Source organism: Giraffa tippelskirchi, chromosome 5 (genome assembly GCF_054371585.1).
Source record: "Giraffa tippelskirchi isolate mGirTip1 chromosome 5, T2T-mGirTip1v1.2.pri, whole genome shotgun sequence".
Classification (NCBI taxonomy): Eukaryota; Metazoa; Chordata; class Mammalia; order Artiodactyla; family Giraffidae; genus Giraffa; species Giraffa tippelskirchi.
In genome coordinates, this window is record NC_137279.1 from 188,065,573 (window position 1) to 188,077,772 (window position 12,200).

The following is a 12,200-nucleotide window of genomic DNA, read 5'->3' on the forward strand; positions in this document are numbered from 1 at the left end:
GATCTTAAGCCATGCTCTCATTATGGAATCAAATGGCTCAGCCCAGTAGGGAATTGACAAGCAAAGCAAGAGTGGTTGTTCTTCGGGGGCTCAGGTTGGTCCCCTCGGAATCAAAGCAGTTGGATGGCTATCTTATACTTAACTGTGTATATGCTTATATATATGATATTTGAAATATATACAAAATGTGATACAATATATAAATTCATATCTTAGAAATACTTTTGCTAGAAATAACCCCACAGCTTTAGCCATCAGCTCCTCCATCATCCCCTAGAGATTTGTCTCATGAGTGGTGGGAATAGATTCTGCAGAATTACAGATAGAGGAGGCAGCCTCCAGGGACACTGATCAGCAACTGACCCAGAGAGAGGTCCTTCGGGGCGTCTGGTGAAAGCTCTGCGTTGCAACAGCACAGAGCTGACCACCAGTCCTTTACGTACTGAACCTTGGGATTCAGCCCAGGATACACTCAGTTGCTAGAAATGTCACAGCCCTTGTCAGCTTTTAGGCAAGAAAATGTACATTTCTTCCAGAAATTCAGGGAAAGCTTTTGTCCCTATAAAGCAAAGTCCAAAACAATTAAACAACTGGACGATTTTCAAGTCACCATACTCAGCCCATTCCATTGATTCCTCTCACACCTGCCTTTTTATTGAGATGTGTACAATTATGTGTATTTTCTCGGCTTGGACACCTAACTTATATGCATCAGGAGACTCAGTAAGGAATTCTTGTACCATATTCAAGAATATCAAATAGTACCCGGACACTCTTCGGCTTGCAGGCATGTGGGAACTGCTAATACGTGACAGCAGTCTATGAAAGGATTCGTTTGCTCCCTTCAGTAAATATTCACTGGATGCTGAGTCTGTACGAGGCCCTGTAGCAGAATCTGGGAGATGTAGTCGAGGAAAACCAGTGTGGTTTCTGCCATCACCTCGAACCCTGGACACTTTATCAACGGCATGAACTGGTCCTTAGCACGAAGACCATTGTTATTAGCCTTCATAATCACGTCCCGCAGAAGTAACCGTGGGGACACTCTTGTTTTCGGACATTCGACTCACTCCCATTCCTCGCATCCCTTCACAGAGGGTCCCACTCACCCTGGTGCTCTGTCCTGCCCCATGTTTTGCTCCCATCTGAAATGCCCTCCTGCACGTTTCCCTCCCCACCCCACCCCCAGCAGATATCACACAGCCGTGGCTACGCTCCTAAGTGGAGCCTCACAGAGACTCCAGGCAGAAATAGTCGCTTTGCACCTGCCTCTGCGCTGGTGCTCACAGCATCAGTAAGGGAGGCTGCAACTCTGCATGTCTTCACCCATGTCTTTTCTCCAGATGTGAGCTGACTGAGGACTGGGACGTTATCCTTTATGCCTAGTGCTTCCCGGTTGAACAGATGAGTGAGTGAGTGAGTGAAAACTATGCGATGCATACACACCTTACCCATAACGCATGTCTTCTTCCATTGTTATTGATAGAAAATGGGCTTTGAATTGTTTTTCCATTAGGAGACACTTGCCTGACCCCTGCCCTGATGTCAGAAAGCCAGATGTAAGACGCCTGGACACAAAGGTATAACACGTGTCTATAAGAAGGACCAGAGGCCTGGAGTGGGGTTAGATCTGTAGTCCTAGGCTGGCTGGCCCTGTCTGCTGACAAACAAGACCCAGGAAAATTGTGCCACAAAGCACGAGGCAACAAATCAACTATGTCGCCATTCTGCAGAACTAGACGCTGAGTGTAATCCACACATTATCTGGGCCCTCCATCCTGATGAGATTTGGTGAAACTTAACAGTAAAGAATCCGCCTGCAATGCAGGAGACTTGGGTTTGATCTCTGGGTCAGGAAGATCCCCTGGAGGAAGGCATGGCAATTCACTCCAGTATTCTTGCCTGGAGAATTCCATGGACAGAGGAGCCTTACTGGCTACAGTCCAAGAGGCTGCAAAGGAGCCTTGCCGGCTACAGTCCAAGAGGCTGCAAAGAGTCAGACATGACTGAATGACTCACACGCACACACACACACACACTTAGCCCATAGCTGCCTGGAACCCTCACCCGGTTTCTGTGCTTCTCTCTTCTCTGACCTCACCGGCAGGTGCTAACACACACAGCATCCTGCCTCGTCAGCAGTTTTTAGCACAAACTCCATTCGCAAGAAGTGTGTGATTTTTGTCTGACGTGTACTGAAGATGCTGTTTGTCAGAGCAACAGCCCCACACACCCCACACAGAGACCATCTCCTGAGTTTCCACGTGGCTTCCCTCCTGTCTTCCCCCTTCCTTCCGGTTCAGCCAAGACTCACCCCACCTGATTCGAGGCCCATAGTCAGCCTCTCCTCAGTCCCCTTATGGCATTAGCTTCTATCTGCAGTCAATGCATCCACAAAACTTCTCTGAACAAACATAGACCTCGCTGTCCCTCATTCTCTCATCACGGACTTTTACAAATTTTGAGTTTCTTCATCTCATTTCAACAAATATGCAGTGGAGCCTCTCCCCATCTACAGGCCTCCCCTTTAGAAACTGGTAGAAATAAAAATAGTCTGACTGTTGAGTTCAGTTCAGTCGCTCAGTCATGTCTGACTCTTTGCGACCCCATGGAGTGCAGCACGCCAAGCCTCCCTGTCCGTCACCAACTCCCGGAGTTTACTCAAACTCATGTCCATTGAGTCAGTGACGCCATCCAACCATCTCATCCTCTGTCATCCCCTCTCCTCCCACCTTCAATCTTTCCCAGCATCAGGGTCTTTTCAAATGAGTCAGTTCTTTGCATCAGGTGGCCAAAGTATTGGAGTTTCAGCTTTAGCATCAATCCTTCCAATGAATATTCAGGACTGATTTCCTTTAGGATGGACTGGTTGTGTCTTCTTGCAGTCCAAGGGACTCCCAAGAGTTTTCTCCAACACTGAAGTTCAAAACTGTTGAAAAGCAATGATTTTTTTCACATTTCTACAGGGTCAGTTTTCTGAGCAGAGTGGCGGCTACCCCAGTGAAAGTTGTTTGATAGCAATGAGCATTAGAAGGTGAAAACCACGACCCTTGGAAAGACTGACAGCTTTCTCGCCCTTGAGACCGATGTTGACTTTCCAAAGGACAAGGGACCTGGAGACCTCTGTTCTCTCCCCAAGAGCACAGCGTTTGTTTATATCCCAGAGCACAAGCTCTCTTTCCTTTGGGATTGTGGGGAGAAAGAGTAACTGTAACTGCAGCTCTTATATCAGCTTCAAGATTCAGAGTCCTGAAGTCCCTCCCCTGTGGTACAAACCCCCAGGCATGCACAGCTTTCTGGATCTCAATGCGGTTCCATGATGAGTGTGGGGAGCCAGCACTACAATGGCTGGGTCAGTAATGAAGAGTCGGTCTAGGATCCGTAACCTTGTGTTTCCTAGCAGGACAGATAAGTCTGGGTATAAAAACATGCAAAATGGTACAGGGACTTTCACCTGTTTTGCAATTTTTAAAAACATTTTATTTATTTGTTTTTTAATTATAGTTTTGGCTGTGCCATATCTTTGTCACTGCGTGCGAGCTTTCTCTGGTTGTGGTGACTGGGGGGCTATTCTTCACTGTGGTGCATGGGCTTCTCACTGCGGCAGCCTCTCCCACTGTGGAGCGTGGGCTGCAGAGCACATGGACTTCAGTCTTTACAGCGCATGGGCTCAGTAGCTGAGGTTCCTGGGCTCCAGAGCGCTGGCCTAACAGCCATGGTGCACGGGCTTAGTTGCTTCTCAGCATGTGGGAGCTTCTTGCTGCTGCTGCTGCTAAGTCACTTCAGTTGTGTCTGACTCTGTGCGACCCCATAGATGGCAGCCCACCAGGCTCCGCCGTCCCTAGGATTCTCCAGGCAAGAACACTGGAGTGGGTTGCCATTTCCTTCTCCAGTGCATGAAAGGGAAAGTGAAAGTGAAGTCGCTCAGTCATGTCTGACTCTTAGCGACCCCATGGACTGTGGCCTACCAGGCTCCTCCGTCCATGGGATTCTCCAGGCAAGAGTGCTGGAGTGAGGTGCCATTGCCTTCTCCGGGAGCTTCTTGCAACAGGCATCAAACCCATGTCCCCTGCTTTGGTGGGCAGATTCTTAACCACTGGACCACCAGGGAAGTCCCTTTTATTGCAGTTTGACAGAGGATGGATCTCGTAATTTGAACTGCATTTTTCTTTTTCCTTTCAATTCAGCAGGGTTTAATACTGGAACTCTGTAGGTCTCATGAGAGGGTGTCAAGGACAGGATAGCAGGCAACAAGGAGGCTTAAGTTCCTTTTCCAAATGCTCTTCTAATGTGTTGTTGACTAAAGCACTGGGAGGCCACCAAAGAGGCCCTCAGAAATAAGTACAGTTTCACTACACGACTGTGCAGTAAATGACAAAGATACCCTAACTGTTATCAGGACAACAGAGATTATAGGAAGCCACCAACTGCAGTATGTATGACTCTCAATTTCAAACATGAAATGTAAAAGAATGTGCATCTTTGAATCAAGTAAATATACCTGAAATAATCTTGACCTTAAAGAAATGGAAGGGGAAGAAGAAACAGTTGTTGTTGTTCACTCACTCGGTCGTGTCCGACTCTTTGCAACCCCATGGACTGCAGCACACCAGGCCTCCCTGTTCATCACCAACTCCCAGAGCTTGCTCAAACTCATGTCCATTGAGTCAGTGATACCATCCAGCCATTTCCTTCTCTGTTTTCCCCTTCTCCTCCCGCCTTCAGTCTTTCCCAGCATCAGGCTCTTTTCCAATGAGTCAGCTTTTTGCATTGGGTGGCCAAAGTATTGGAGCTTTAGCTTCAGCATCAGTCCTTTCAGTGAATATTCAGGGTTGATTTCCTTTAGGATGGACTGGTTCAAAATCAAAACTGGCTGCTGAACAACTATCAACAGGAGAATGTTGGATCCCACCAAAAAAAGATACCCCATGTCCAAGGGCAAAGGAGAAGTCCCTACAAGATGAACACTGCTGGGCATAAGATGTAGAAGAAGCTAATGGCCTGGTGGCCCTCCTCCATCTTCCGAGTCTGAGGACATCACTTTTTCTTTCTCCTGATGGATGACATCAGTGCCTTTATCCCAGAAAGATGGTGTTGTAGAAGGATGTGTGTTCATCTTCTCTTGCAAGAACACCAAAATCACAACTAGCTGTGGAACAACTGTCAACAGGAGAATGTTGGATCCCACCAAAAATAGAAAAAACAGTAGTAGCAATTAACTGAAATTATTCTACCAACAATTTGAAGAAAAACTTATCTAATAATCACTATTAATTATCACAATGGAGATTGTTAAGATAACTTGGGCTAATTTCTGAATTCTCCTTTCTTTCAATATTCCCAATAATAATTAATGCCCCCAAAGACTTTGACATATGAAACGTATATGGGCTGGCAAACAGAACAGTACATGAGCAAGTATAGAGGGCTCAGTGGTAAAGAATCTGCCTGCCAATGCAGGAGACACAGTCCCTGGGTCGGGAAGATCCCTGGAGAAGGCAATGGCGGCCCACTCCAGTATTCTTGCCTGGGAAATTCTATGGACAGAGGAGCCTGGTGGGCTATAGTCCATGGGGCCACAAAGAGTTGGACACAACTGAGCGACTAAAACAGTGGTGTAGATACAAGCAGGAATTGATGTGAGATACGCTTCAGATAGAAGTAGGTTGAGGGTATCTTCCAGCTGCTCTAATTCCACACTGTGAGAGTGAAGCCCACCTACACAGTAAGTCCAGGATACTAATGGAAAAAATGTTCACATACTAAGGTCTGAGGAAGACATTCTGGCTTGTACCTGAGTTAACTTGAACTTTATGCTAGCTATCAATAATGCAGTCTGTTTGTGACCTCTCAAAAATACATTGTATATCTGCTTTGACATTGCAGAAAATAGCGCATTGACCAGAAGTGAACTATGTCCATGTTAAAAATAAAGATTAAATGCCTCCTTTCCTGGGACATCAATGCTGGTCCTGCTTTAATGATAAGACTCTCTTCCCAGCTGCCAAGGCCATACTGACTGGCTCCTGGCTGATTTGTTTTTAAACCTTGAAGGAACATATCCCTGACTTATTTGATGTTCTTTGTTCTAACAAGATATAAAACCATAGCTGAAAATCATGCTTCTCCTGAGCAATTTCTCAGAGTTGTTTGAGAGGCTGTCTCCCGAGGCGACAGTCCTCAGTGTGGTTCAAGTAAAACTCTTTTCCATTCCTAGTATAGATTGTTTATTGATTATTTCTGCTGGCATTGCCCTTAGGTTTCCAAATGCAGAGGGGCAGGGACCAACGACTAGAGCAAGATGGCAGGTGATCTGAGCACAGTAAGGGCCCTGGGGTCCTCACCTGGAGCCAACTCAGCGATGCTCGTAGGCATCCCTGAGACAGAAATGGGGCTGCCCCCTGCAATGGAGCCTGCACCCACAGAGGGAAAGGAGACTTCTCAGGGCAGGTGGGTGGGGGGCACAGCACTGTACTTCCTGGCCAAGAATCTGACTCCCCAAGAGGCAAAAAATATACATCTCATTGCTCATGGTCCATCTCCAGAATCCTCGCAGTAACTGGCCCCTAGCAGGTACTCAGGGCTGTTTTTAAAGTGTGTTTTTGTTTTTTTTTTATGTGGACTATTTTTCAAGTCTTTATTGAATTTGTTACAATACTGCTTTTGTTTTATGTTTTGGGTTTTCGGCCACAAGGCACGTGGGATCGTGGCTCCCCAACCAGGAGTCGAACTCACACCCCTTCCATTGGAAGGTGAAGTCTTAGCCACTGGACCACCAGTGAAGTCCCTCAGGGGCTGTTGATTTCGTTCATGTCACATAAATTTATTGAGAGCCCAGAAAGGGCCAAGCACTAGTCAGATGGCTGGGAAATCAGGAATGAACCAAGGGTACAAAGCCTTGATGAGGAGAACTATGTAGTCACAAAGACCACTAGCAGATGAGCAGGTCCTGAGTTAGCGGGTGATGAATACTTGGAAGCTCAGAGAAGCGGGTGAGCAAGGGAGCACTTAGGGTAAGGATGAGAGTGGTGGCTGTTTAAATAAAATGGCAGGAATCACACACACACAAGTGCTGTGGGTCTAACCTCCATGTTCATCAAAACCCACACTCTCCCCCACCTGATTCAACCTGTGACAGCAGATGTGAAAACACACACACAGGATCTCTGACAGCCGCCCCTCAAAGCCCCACAGTGAGCAAACACTCGCTGATAAGAATTCGAAGCAATGACATCACCAGCCAGGTAAGAGACGAAGGAATTACAGCGAAGGGTGTGACTCTGATGAATTAGAATAAATGTCCTCTAAACTGTGGACTTGCTCGAAGGAGCAGAAGAGAATTATCTCCAAAGTGCTTTTTAATACACAATTTTTACTCTTAAAGCAATTGAAGAGACAAAGCAGTTCTGGAATGAGAGCTTCAACCAGAGGTCAGTGAAAATTGCTTGTGGTAGAAAAGCGATTATCAAATTTGAAAACACAATAAAAGAATTTAATAAGGTGTCCAGTTTACAAAATAAATCTATAAAAATCAATAGCTTTTGTTTTACACCAATAATAACCTGGCAGAAAATGTAATGGGAGGAAAATTCCATACACAATCATAACAATAAATATGAAATACCCAGGAACGATTCTCCTGAGGTGTGTTGAAGTCCTAGACGGAACATTTTAAAATTTATCTGTGGAGAAAAAGACATATCATGTTCCTTAAAGGGAGCAGCTGATGTGCACTGAATTTTCTGTGCTGTGCACTGGCGTTCATTTGTTCTGGCGTCTGTGTTCCCCACAATGCTGTAAACACAATGATGCCAGAGACTCCGTGTCACTCCCTGCTGTGTTCTATATATGTACATGGATCATAGCAGGTGATCAATAAATACTAGCTGGGTTAATGAGTAAACACAGAGATGACCACAAATCCACATTGTTTTAAAGGAACCGCCAGAGAATCCAATATTGAGCCCTGGAGTCCAAGAGAATGACTTCAAACCACAGTGCTTCTTAGACAATTAGGAATTTACTTTTCCCAACACGGTATTCTTGGAACCTTGACCAAGGGTGTAAATATTAACCTCCTAGGTAGCATTCTTGGCCTTGAATAAAAGTGGCAAAGGACGCATCCCCACAAAAAAGACCATTCTCATGATCCCGTGAAGTGACAAAGCCCAGAGGTCCCCCTCTGATTCCTTAGCAGTGCTGGGGGCCAATGAGGCTCCTTGGAATGTTCTAGAGACTTCGTTGAAGAAGAGGAAATGCCTTCAGGAATTCCAAGGTTGGTTATGCTAATGGAAACAGAAAGAAACCTTTGTTATTTGAAAACTAACCTGATAAAGGTGGATGGTGACTGCAGCCGTGAAATTAAATGACTTGCTCCTTGGAAGCGGAGAAGGCAATGGCAACCCACTCCAGTACTCTTGCCTAGAAAATCCCATAGACGGAGGAGGCTGGTGGGCTGCAGTCCATGGGGTCACAGAGTCAGACACGACTGAAGTGGCTTAGCAGCAGCAGCAGCTCCTTGGAAGAGAAGCAGTGACAAATCTATTAAAAACCAGAGACATTACTTTGCCTACAAAGGTCTGTATTGTCAAAGCTAAGATTTTTCCAGTAGTCATGTGCGGATGTGAAATGATATGAAATGAAAGTTAGTTGCACAGTCGTGTCTGACTCTTTGCGATTCCATGGACTGTAGCCTACCTGGCTCCTCTGTCCATGGAATTCTCCAGGCAAGACTACTGGAATGGGTTGCCATTTCCTTTTCCAGGGGATCTTCCCCATTCGGGATTGAATCCCGGTCTCCTGCATTGCGGGCAGATTCTTTACCAAGTGAGCCACTAGGGATACCCTCTAGGGATACCATACAGATGTGAGATCTGGACAATAAAAAAAAGCTGAGCGCTGAAGAATCGATGCTTTCGAACTGTGATGCTGGAGAGGACTCTTGACAGTTCTTTGAACAGCGAGGAGATCAAACCAGTCAGTCCTAAAGGAAATCAACCCTGAATATCACTGGAAGGACTGATGCTAAAGCTGAAGCTCCAATATTTTGGCCACCTGATGCAAAGACTCAACTCACTGGAAAAGACCGTGATGCTGGGAAAAATTGAAGGCAAGAGGAGAAGGGGGCGATAGAGGATGAGATGGTTGGATGGCATCATGGACTCCATGGACATGAGTTCCATCAAACTCCAGGAGACAGTGAAGGACAGATGAGCCTGCAAGCCGCAGTCCATGGGGTTGCAAAGAGTCGGACAGGATTGAGCGACTGAACAACAGCAAGCTGACAACCGCAGTCTGCTTAGAGGGTGGGAATCAAGGACGTAATCCACATAACAGTGGGGCTAAGTCTCTCTACCACCTTTTTCTTGAAGGCATTGGCGAGGGAGGCGGTGGGAGGACCACTTGAAGAGGAGGCCCCAGTGCTTAGCAGAGGACCTCATCAGTCTCTGGTCTTCAGAGAAAAGCTCAGAACCTCACCTGGAGGTAAGAAACAGAGTGTGACCGTTCTGCCCATTAAAAGAGAGAAAAAGTTGGGGGTCTGCTGTAATCAACTGGGGAGAGCAGCTGAGCTGAGGAGAAAGAAGAGAGTGAGCAGGTGGGAGGACATGTGAGCCCAGGTTGGTAAGAACAGTCAGGAACTAGGGACTTTCCTGGTGGCTCAGACGGTAAAGAATCAGCCTGTAATGCAAGAGACAAGGGTTCAACCCCTGGGTCAGAAACATCACCTGGAGAAGGGAATACCCACTCCAATATTCTTTGCCTGGGGAATCCCATGGACCGAGGAGCCTGGCAGGCCCCAGTCCATGGAGACACACCTGAACTACTAACTTAGGAACCAGAATTCGTAGGGCTCACTTAAGCCAGGCATAGAGACAGATGGTTCTAGAAATCAAGGAGAGGAGCTGAGCCCCACACCTGGATCTGCACAAAGGATAGGAAGTGGATGTGGGAGGGAAGAGTCCAGGGAGGATTCAGTTCTGCCAAAGGTCAAACACGATGTGCAGAAATGACAGGGAGCCTTGGGACAAAGTCTTGAGAGAACAACGGGATTACTTAGTGAAACTTACAAAGAAGTTCCAAGAAAGCTCATCTGACTCAAAGCCACCAACGACAAGTCTGTTAACCATGCATAAAGTGACGGTCACTTGCCCTACTCTGCAGAACAGAACGCCCGCCGAGCTCAAGCCTAGCAGGGGCTTTGCAAGAGCCCGATTCATTTCCAACCTGGAATTTGTCCATGAATTTCTGAGAGATGAGCGGGAGTGGAAATACCACAGATGGGGACTGATGAGAAGAACTAGGGATGTCTGGACTAAAAAGAGAAGGTCTGGGAGGATGTGATAATCATCTCTAAACCCAGGATGGGGATGTGCGTATCAGTTGTTATGATTTGGGAGAGCAAAATTGGAGTCAGAAGACAGATGGGGCAGGAAGAAATAACTTGGCCCAATATGAATGGGATGTTCCTGCCATTTGCGAAGCCTGGATATGAGAGTGACTTTCTGTGCACACGGCAGAGAAGACAGAGGAGGTAAGAGCCTGCCATGCCATGCTTTGTGGGTAATCGGGGTACAGCATCCAAACTGAAGTGCGGAGAGGCGCTTGCAAGTGCTAAGTGCCAACTGGCATGAGACTCCCTCACTCCAACTCCCCAAGCATCCCAGTGTGGACACCCCCCCCCCAGAGCCCCTCATGGGAAAAGGAGCTCCTCACAGAGCAGGAGACGGCTCCCTGCCGCAGTGGTGACCAGACATTCGGGGATTGTTTCTAGAGTAAGCACAGATGCTGTTGAGTGAACACAGGGACGGGCAGACAAAGACCCCTACCAAGGTCTCACAGAGACCCTTCTCACATGGCTCCTGCTGAGGGTTGAGGCTTGCTGAACGTCTCCCTTCCTGAGTCACGGACTTAACGGCAGAGAACTGGGGGCACAGGGGTTGCTCCCCTGCACAGAGTAACTGCTTGTGGTCTCAGGTGTTCCCAAGGAAGCCTGAGTGATCCACGTGGGGGTCTCCTCACACTGGACCGATTGTGTGCTGGGAAGATCTTTCCTCAGCCAAGTACATCAAGGCCATTCTGAAGTGGCTTCAGAATCAGTGACCAGACCATGTCGGGCAGTTACAAGGAGAGTGCTGGTACCTTCCTCCAGGCAGGGAGGCTGGACAAAGCCTGGTCCCATCACCCCGAGTGACCACTCAGGGACCACCGTGAGACCAGGGGCAAGACACCTGGAGACTTGAATTTCAGGGGGCAGTTTTCATAGTCATGGTCAACATGAGAGCACCCTCAACCTGAGCCTGAAGGACTTAGACTCTGGAGTAGAGATCCCTAGCATCACTGAAGACCCCCTTTTTAAAAGCCAATTGCTTTCATCTTTTTGTGTTGCTAACGCCCTTGGTCTTACTTCATGCATCCCCCCACCCACCTACCCTCTGCCTGGAAAACTGGGTTATATAACATTTGAGCTTCATAAAGGCCTCTAAACTGGATACTCCAGGGTAAAGCCAGGGTCTCAAATGATCCAAGACAAGGAAGAACTGAAGAGCTAAATAGGATTTGGAAGTTCCAAAGAGCAGATTGAGTAACAATGTTTAGAACACTGCCATATACAATTTTCTGGATCCTTAGATACAATTGCACAGGGAAAATGGGGTTTCTGTAGCTAAGTCTCGCTTAGATGGGTATTAAAAAAAGTATTGACTTAAAATTTACTGCCTTGCGGTAAGGGAAATGCTACAGCAAGAGTGTCTCATCAATGCAAAGCTGACTCAAAGCTCTTTCACAGGATCAAGTTCAAAAGGGTCCAAAAGAAGGACGTGAACTGTGTCATTTGCTCTTATTGCTCCAACTATTATACTTAAAGTGACATGTTTATTTCTTTGTTAGTTAAAAATTAGAAGCTAACATTCTCTCGAGCACAAAACAGCTGAGTCGAGAGAGGGCTTGATTAATTAAGCAAGTAAACACTTCACAGAAGCACTCCACCATTTGGCTAAAAAGACAGTCACTGCTCGGGAGGCCGCTGGGACTGTCATAGCAAAAAACACTGTGTCACTGAGACGGAGTGTGTCGGAGGGGGGCAGACTGGATTCCATAGTTAAATCTGTCATCTCAGAGCAGGCTAGCTTTCTCTCTTAACACAGTAACTGAATATGAATGGCTCTGATGCTGTGTTCTCAATCTATGGTTCAAATCATCTT

The 12,200-nt window shown here is 46.8% G+C and overlaps 1 long non-coding RNA gene across 2 annotated transcripts in view; it reads left to right on the forward strand.

Annotated features, from left to right (window-relative positions):
• LOC145507451 (uncharacterized) overlaps positions 1 to 12,200 on the forward strand; it is a 79,291-nt gene that overhangs the window by 34,589 nt on the left and 32,502 nt on the right. Inside the window, exons 5-6 of one of the 2 annotated variants that reach the window (XR_014054873.1) lie at positions 9,372 to 9,483; positions 10,162 to 10,531. The exons of the other annotated variant lie outside the window; for it this stretch is intronic. This is a non-coding gene — a long non-coding RNA (uncharacterized LOC145507451). The remainder of the gene's footprint in view (positions 1 to 9,371; positions 9,484 to 10,161; positions 10,532 to 12,200) is intronic. 2 annotated transcript variants of the gene reach the window in all.